This window comes from Perognathus longimembris, chromosome 4 (assembly GCF_023159225.1).
Source record: "Perognathus longimembris pacificus isolate PPM17 chromosome 4, ASM2315922v1, whole genome shotgun sequence".
In the NCBI taxonomy this organism is placed as follows: Eukaryota; Metazoa; Chordata; class Mammalia; order Rodentia; family Heteromyidae; genus Perognathus; species Perognathus longimembris.
In genome coordinates this window covers 86,860,277-86,868,228 of record NC_063164.1, presented here as the reverse complement: position 1 = coordinate 86,868,228, position 7,952 = coordinate 86,860,277, and the positions used below count along the sequence as shown (strand labels likewise).

At 39.2% G+C, this 7,952-nt stretch overlaps 1 pseudogene; it reads left to right on the top strand.

Annotated features, from left to right (window-relative positions):
• The first annotated feature begins 763 nt into the window (after nucleotides 1-763).
• On the top strand, nucleotides 764-1,645 carry LOC125350044 (annotated as a pseudogene).
• The last annotated feature ends 6,307 nt before the right edge of the window (nucleotides 1,646-7,952 follow it).

Sequence of the window (7,952 nt, the reverse complement as noted above, 5' to 3'; positions counted from 1 at the left end):
CTCAGGCCTTGAGTTCAAGCCCCAGGACCAACACACACACGCACACAGAGTTTTTCAAGCTCTTCATGTACTGCAGCCTTTAGATGCAATTCATATGAGAGTTTGAAAACATTATAGTAAGCAAAAACAATTGTTCATCCATATATATACATGTTTACATTGGCTGACCTATTTATGTTTGCAGTTTTGAGATTCTTATATTGAATTGAAAAAACTATTTATTTGTATGTGTGTGTTTCCCTTATTTTTGTTGCAATAGTATCTCCCTATTTACTCCAAGATGGCTTTCAATCTCCTTGACTCATTTTCTGAGGGGTGGGATTAAATTATGCCCTATAACTCCTGGCTCAACTCCATTTTGAATGAGGATTTTTCAGCAGGTAGAATCCTCCAAGTAGAACTTTTAGATCCTACACAGTAAATATGTGAATAATACTCTTCCATTCATTGAGCACGGCATCTCATTGAGCACTATTGGCATTTTGGGCTGGATAACTTATTGTTGTGGAGGATAGATCTGCTTGTCACAGACATTTAACAGTAACCTTTGTCTCTACAGGTTAAAGGCAGTGGAGCCTTTCCCATTGTTGGAACCAAAATGCTTCCATAATAGCGCGGCCGCGTCTCTACAGCGGCCCAGGGGTTCACCTGAGCTCCAGGCAGGCGGGAGGGCAGGATGAGCCGGGGCGCGGACGGCGGCGGCGCTGTGGCCGACCGCGGCTTCGTCCTGTCGGCGCTAGGGACCCGGGAGCATTGGGATGCTGTCTATGAGAGAGAACTTCAGATGTTCCACGAATATGGAGATACAAGAGAAATCTGGTTTGGGGAAGAGAGTATGATTCGAGTAATAACGTGGATACAGAAACACAAGATTCCACTGGATGCTTCAGTGCTTGATATTGGAACTGGAAATGGTGTTTCCCTGGTTGAATTTGCAAAACTTGGTTTCTGTAATATTACTGGAATTGATTACTCTCCTGCAATTCAGCTTTCTGGAAGTATTATAGAGAAAGAAGGTTTATCTAACATTAGGTTGAAGGTAGAAGACTTTTTGAATCTTTCCTCAAAGCTATCTGGATTTCATATTTATGTTGACAAAGGGACTTTTGATGCCTTAATCCTGACAATGCGACTGAGAAGAGGACGCAGTATGTGAAATCGCTCTCTGAGGTGTTGAAAGTAAAAGGCTTTTTTCTAATAACCTCTTGTAATTGGACCAAGGAAGAGTTGCTGGATGAATTCTGTGAAGGATTTGAACTTTTTGAAGAGCTGCCAACACCCAAATTCAGCTTTGGAGGTAGATCTGGGAACAGTGTAGCATCATTGGTTTTCCAAAAAACTTGAGATTTCTTGGACAAATTCAGATAGCTTTCTAAAAGAAGTGATACAGAAAAACAACCTGTCACAGAAAATACAAGTTCAAATAAATGCTTAGTAAGTATGCAGCACACATATGTCGGAATACCTGTGAAAAAGAAATCATTTAAAAAAATCATGAGCATGTGAGTGGGTTGCTTTTAGAGGCTGACCAAGATTAATTCTGAATATTATTTTGTATTTGAGATATGAATATTTTTATTTTTGCTTGGTACAATGTCCTGTAATTGCTAAACAGTTAAAAGCTTTAAAGTAGTAAACAAATTTACAAAAAGAAAAAAAATGCCTCCAGATACTGATTAATGCCCTTTAAGGAAAAATCAACCCACCAAGAGCCATCACATTTGACTTAGGAACAAAGGTGACTTCTCATTTACTTACTATGATGTAGCAAGCCCCCTACCTGGTGGAGAGTAGGTATGTAAGAGAAAAGATATAAGAGAAAAGATAATAAATAAAAGTATGAGATTTCTCAATTGCCCAGTGTCCCTATCTGTTCACACTAAAGCAAATTTACTAGAAATTATCCCAGGATTGAATGAAGAAGGGTAAGGTTGGACCATGTAATCTTTTTTTGGGGGGTGGGGGCTCAAGATATGGGGCTTGACCTCAGGGCCTGTCCCTGAGCTCTTTAACTCAAGGCTAGTGCTTTACCACTTGAGGCACAGTGCCACTTAGAGTTTTCTGAGGGTTAATTGGAGATAAGAATCTTACCAATTTTCCTGCCCAGGCTGACTTTGAAGTGTGACACTCAGATCTCAGCCTCCGGAGTAGCTAGGCTTGTACAGATATGAGCCACTGGCACCCAGCTGGCCATGTAATCTTTATGAAGAGAGTGCATTTCTGTTGAAGTTCATAGCTGCAGGGACCAAGTATATAGGTAAATCGGTAGTGTTTGGAATTACCTTTAGAATGTTTATTCTATCTATCTATCTATCTATCTATCTATCTATCTATCTATCTATCTATCTATCTATCTACTTACCTATTATGCCAATCTTGGAGCTTGTGACCACACACTATCCCTGAGCTTTTCTGCTCAAGGCTAGTGATCTGCCACTTGACCCACAGCTCAACTACAAACTTATTTGAGTAGTTAATTGGAAATAAGAATTTCACAAACTTGGGCTGGGAATATGGCCTAGTGGCAAGAGTGCTTGCCTTGTATACATGAAGCCCTGGGTTCGATTCCCCAGCACCACATATATAGAAAACAGCCAGAAGTGGCACTGTGGCTCAAGTGGCAGAGTGCTAGCCTTGAGCAAAAAGAAGCCAGGGACAGTGCTCAGGCCCTGAGTCCAAGGCCCAGGACTGGCAAAAAAAAAAAAAAAAAAAGAATCTCACAAACTTTTCCTGCCAAGGCTGGCTACAAAAGGCAATCTCAATCTCCTTAATTCCTTTTATTTACTTAAGGGAAAAGATCACTGACACTCTAGGAGGAAATGTAGGGTAAATACGGTTGACATATGACAGTTTGCGTGGAATGTGCCAGTGGACTGGTTTTGATGCACCTGATGAGGTGTTTGCTGGCTCTGTAAAGAAGATTTTTCATTTATACTCAGTGATTTGGAAACCTGCTTTGAGCTTAAAAAAATCCAATGTAGAAAAAACAAATCTCTTACATTGCTTATTTCTGTCAGACAAAAGAGTCATAAAACTACCACACTTAAGATTCTGGGGCTGGGAATATGGCCTAGTGGTAAAGTACTTGCCTCAGATACATGAAACTATGGGTTCGATTCCTAAGCACCACATATATAGAAAAAGCCAGAAGTGGCATTGTGGCTCACTAGCCTTGAGCAAAAAGAAGCCAGGAACAGTGCTCAGGCCCTGAGTTCAAGCCCTGGGACTGGCAAAAACAATAACAACAACAACAACAACAAAACCCCCAAACAAAACAAAAAACAGATTCTGTCTAATCTGCTAAGGGAAATTCATATGAGTAAGCTATGGGGAATGGCAAGAACTGTATTTTAAGTAAAATTATTCTAAAAAATGAGGTATTTGAAAAAGATAGCATTTACTAAAATGTTAATGTTAAATCCAGTGAACTCTAATCACCTTTTTCAATTTTTCCTATTTCTTATGTTGTTCTTATACTTAATGACTTCAGAAACCATGATATCTTGGTGATAAGAGCTGTTTCAAGAAGTCATTAACAAGGCAAACTCCTGGCAAGGAAGCGGAAATTAAGATCATTCTAAGATGAAGACTGCTTGATCTTACCACCTGCAAATTTATGGTTTTGAAAGTAGCTATTTTATATCTTAATTCAAGTAAACTAGAAAGCACAATTAAGAGGACTTTAGGTGGAAAAGCAGAATCCAAGGTATTTTAGAATTTACAAGGTTTAAGATATAGCCTAACAATATCCTAATATCCACACACATAATAACTCACTGCTTTAAAAATAATGAGAACCAAAAATATTAGAGTATTCATTAGAGGACAAATGAGAAACATTTTCCATAGGATTTATTCCCTCCAACTTTTTGCTAAATAGTCTTCTGATTAGTACATCAAATCACTAGTTGATTCCTTCCTCTCTCCCTCCCCTTCTTCCCTTCCTCCCTTCCTTCCTCACTTCTTCCTTCCCTCCCATCCTACCCTTTCAGTTCTATTCTTTTGGCTTTTTGAAATAGTGTCTTGCTATGTAGGCAAGGTGAACTTCTACTCTTAATTCTTCTGCTTCATTTGACCACATACAGGGATTATAGATGTATGTCATGTCCAGCTAGTTGGTTGGTTCTTGAATCATCCTATTTGTGAGCTTGGAGTGGCCACCTATTATTTTGTGCCCCTAACCTAGAATAATTACCACTAGTTTTATTTCCCAATAACTATTAAAAATAACCAAGTATGATCTTATAACACTGTTCCACCAGCAGCATACTACATATCAGCACTCTGTATATCAGCCCATTGCAGTGCAGACTCAGAGACCCTGCATGCTGTCTGCAGGCTCATAGTATCACCCTACACTAGCAGTACTGCCCTGTCAGTCAGAGAGGCCTGTTTATACTCTCCTTAGACAAATGTGGCATGTGACTAAGTATAGCCTCAAGGTTACCTAAGACAGTGCACTTGCACTCAAGGTTACGTGAGTACACTGAACCTGCTGAATCACACAGAACTCAGGAAGTACAGGCCTAAAGCCTTCCAATATTTACAGTGAGAAAGTATAACTCTGTCCACTCACCCTTCATCTTTTCAGCCCTAAAGATATGTAGATTGTGGGATAGGATATTTAATACTCCTAATGTTATTCCATTTCCAGTTCATTAGCACCATTTCCAAAATCTATCTCAATCTATAGACTTCACATTTTCCTAACACCTTAAAAGTTCAAGGCATCACCATCTCTCTTCCCCAATGACCTTTAGATTTGTCCCTTTCTTACTTTCTTTTCGAGAGTCACTTTAATAGGTTCTTGCCATTCTCTTGCTAAAGATCCATCAGTGGTATTACACTAACAGTAAAAGGTAGATTTTTTGCCAAGATAGGCAGGACTGTATTAATTGCTGTCTCTCCAGTCCTTTCTTCCACCTCCTTGCCCACTGGGCTATATCCACACCTGATGTTCTCTGAATCCCTCTGTCTTTTCCTCCACCTGGACCATCATCCCCACAGTGCTTTACTGTACTGACTCAGTCATAAATTTTGACATCGAGTCATCACCTTAGAGTCACCACCTAAAAGATAATTGAAAATGGTCCTCTTCTAGGTACTTTCTCATCTCCTCGTTCCTTTTTCAGAGCACTTATGAAATTTATGTACTTCCTTATGTACTTGCTTGCTTATTTATTGTCTTCTTTGCCACTATAAAAAGAAGCTAGAACATCAGGACTTTGTTTTGTTTATTGCTGCATCTTCAGTGTTTTGAAGTTAAGATCATCCTAGAATAGGAGAGAGGATGGCATATGAAGGTACTCTATCTATAGAACCAGTAAATTTTTCTCGACATTGTTTAGCATGATACTTGCTGGTCATACAAGCAAAGAATTGAGTGGTTTCCAATGTTGTTTTCAATAAGTTTATTAAAAGAAGACATCTTGTTTTGAGGTATCTCAACTATAGCAAATGTATTTGTATTCATTTGGGTATCTTTATTGGCTGTTGTGATTTTTAAAAAGTATTCTGGAATTTCACACTTTTCTCTACAAATGGTGGAGCCTGACTTTCTTCCTGTTATATGTGTGTCATACTTGGTGATTTTTTTCTAATAAATAGAATACAGTTTAAATGATAGTGTGACTTCTAAGGCAAGGTCATGAATGGCATGATGGCTTATTCCTTGCTGTCCCTCTTGAACTTCTTTGAGAATCCTGTAAGCCACCACATCTTGAGAATATTTAAGATGCCTGTGGAGGAAGTATGAGTGAAGATTAGTGGTAGGATGCAGGCTTAGCATATATGAGGCCCAGTAACTCTAGCACTAGAAAACAAAACGAAACATTAGAAACAATAAAAAAAAAAAAAAGCCTATAGAGACCCACATGGGGATAACTGGAGGCCTCTTCCGGAAAGTCATGTGGGCTGTCTTAGAACTGGATCCTACACCCTCAGTTAAGCTTTCAGATCATAATAGTCTGACCTGAACCTTGTCAAAATACCTTCATGTACACCCTGAATTCCCAGTCCACAAAAAGCTTGAAAGAGTATTTTTAAGCAGTTAGTTTTCATGACAATTTGTTAACATAGAAACAAAACTAAGAAATTTAAGTATTTTTTTTCTCTCTTGAAACAGGTTCTCATGGTATGGCCTAGGCCGACCTAGAGCTTATAACACTACTGCCTCACACTTCAGAGTGCTAGAATTACAGACAAGAGCTACTATATTCCACTGCAGTATGTTTATTGAATGAACTGGACTTTGTGGAGTATAAACAGAAGGTGATTTTATTTTTCTTCCTCTTTGCTTTATTTGTTCTTTGCTGTACCATAATGGAAAAGTAGACATTAACAAATTATTGGGTGCTCTTATGTTAGAAAGCCTATTTTAGTCTAATGACTTTATTATGACTCTGAATACAGATTTAATTTAGGGCTCACTCCTCTGTGATTTTTCTTTTTTTTTTTTTTCCTGGTCCTGGGGCTTGAACTCAGGGCCTGGGTTCTGTCCCTGACCCTTTCTGTGCTCAACACTAGTGTTCTAGCACTGAGCCACAGCACCACATCTGGCCTTTTCTGAATAGTTTATTGGAGACAAGAGTTTCACAGACTTTCCTGCCTGGGCTGGCCTTGAACTATGATCCTTAGATCTCAGCCTTCTGTGTAGCTAGGATTACAGGCTTAAGCCACCAGTACCCGGTACTCCTCTGTTGATTTTAGGCCTATTGCAGGCTTGAAAACCTACAGCTGAAAGGAAGACTTGGTTCTCTTCTTTATTCCATATCTGGCTCCTTTCCCACACCCACTAGGCTGTGTGTTTAATGCTACCATGAGAAGGGGGTGGGAGGGCCAGGCAAGCACAAGAAAAGGTCTTATGGTTTGAGCTGGCTGCTGTTTAGACTGTGCCTTCTGGAAGTGGTATAACAGTGTTGCTAGAACTGCATGGAATGATTGTTAAGTTGTGGGGAATTTTGTAAGGGATGTTAAATCTAGGCATCATTAAATATTAAATGATATGTGAATTTATAATCTAAAAGGTGAGCATGAAAACAATAAGTAATTATTCCTACTAATTATTTAATTCTGTTCCTATCTTGGGGTTACTTGTATCTATTGTATCTGCATGGTGGACATACTCTGTAATGGAATCTTACTGGATATATTGTTTCCTGCTTTATTTCAGGGATATCACAAGGGTAATCTGAAATGGACTGTGGTGGGAGTCGGTAATTATGGAGTCATAAGACAAAGATCTGGGCTCATCTCCTGAAGATTTGGTTACTGTAGGTTTACCCTAAAAACAAATTCAGTTCTGTGTTAGCATGACATACTTCTGATGGGAAATACAGATTTTGTCTTGTTCTTCTGGCCACACAGATTTTATGTTGTGAGTACCACACCCCTTTACACAGCCCTAGTGGATAGAATACTTATTTAAAAGCAACATGGGGCCAGAGCTGGTGGCTCATACCTGTCATCCTAGCTACTTAGGAAGGTGAGATCTGAGGATCACAGTCCAAACCCAGCCTGGACAGGAAAGTCTTGAGACTCTTATCTCCAATAAACTACTCAGAAAAAGCCAGAAGTGGGGCTGTGGCTCAAGTGGCACTAGCCTTGAGCACAAGAAGACTCAGAGATAGTGCTCAAGGCATGAGTTCAAGCCCCAGGACCCACAAAAAACAAACAAACAAAAAATCCAACATGGCTGAAACACTGTAGAATGGATAAAACTTATTTTGTGATTATAATTCTTCATTAAACTATTTTTGAAGCATTCTTTGTCAAGAGAAACATGATTAAAAACTTAAACTAGAAAAAGCAGAAAACTAGATAGGCACCAGTGGCTCACTCCTATAATCCTAGCTAATCAAGAGTATGAAATCTGAGGATCACAGTTTGAGGCCATCCCAGGCAGAAAAGTTCCCATGAGGCTTTTTATCTCCAATTCACTGCTCAAAAAAAAA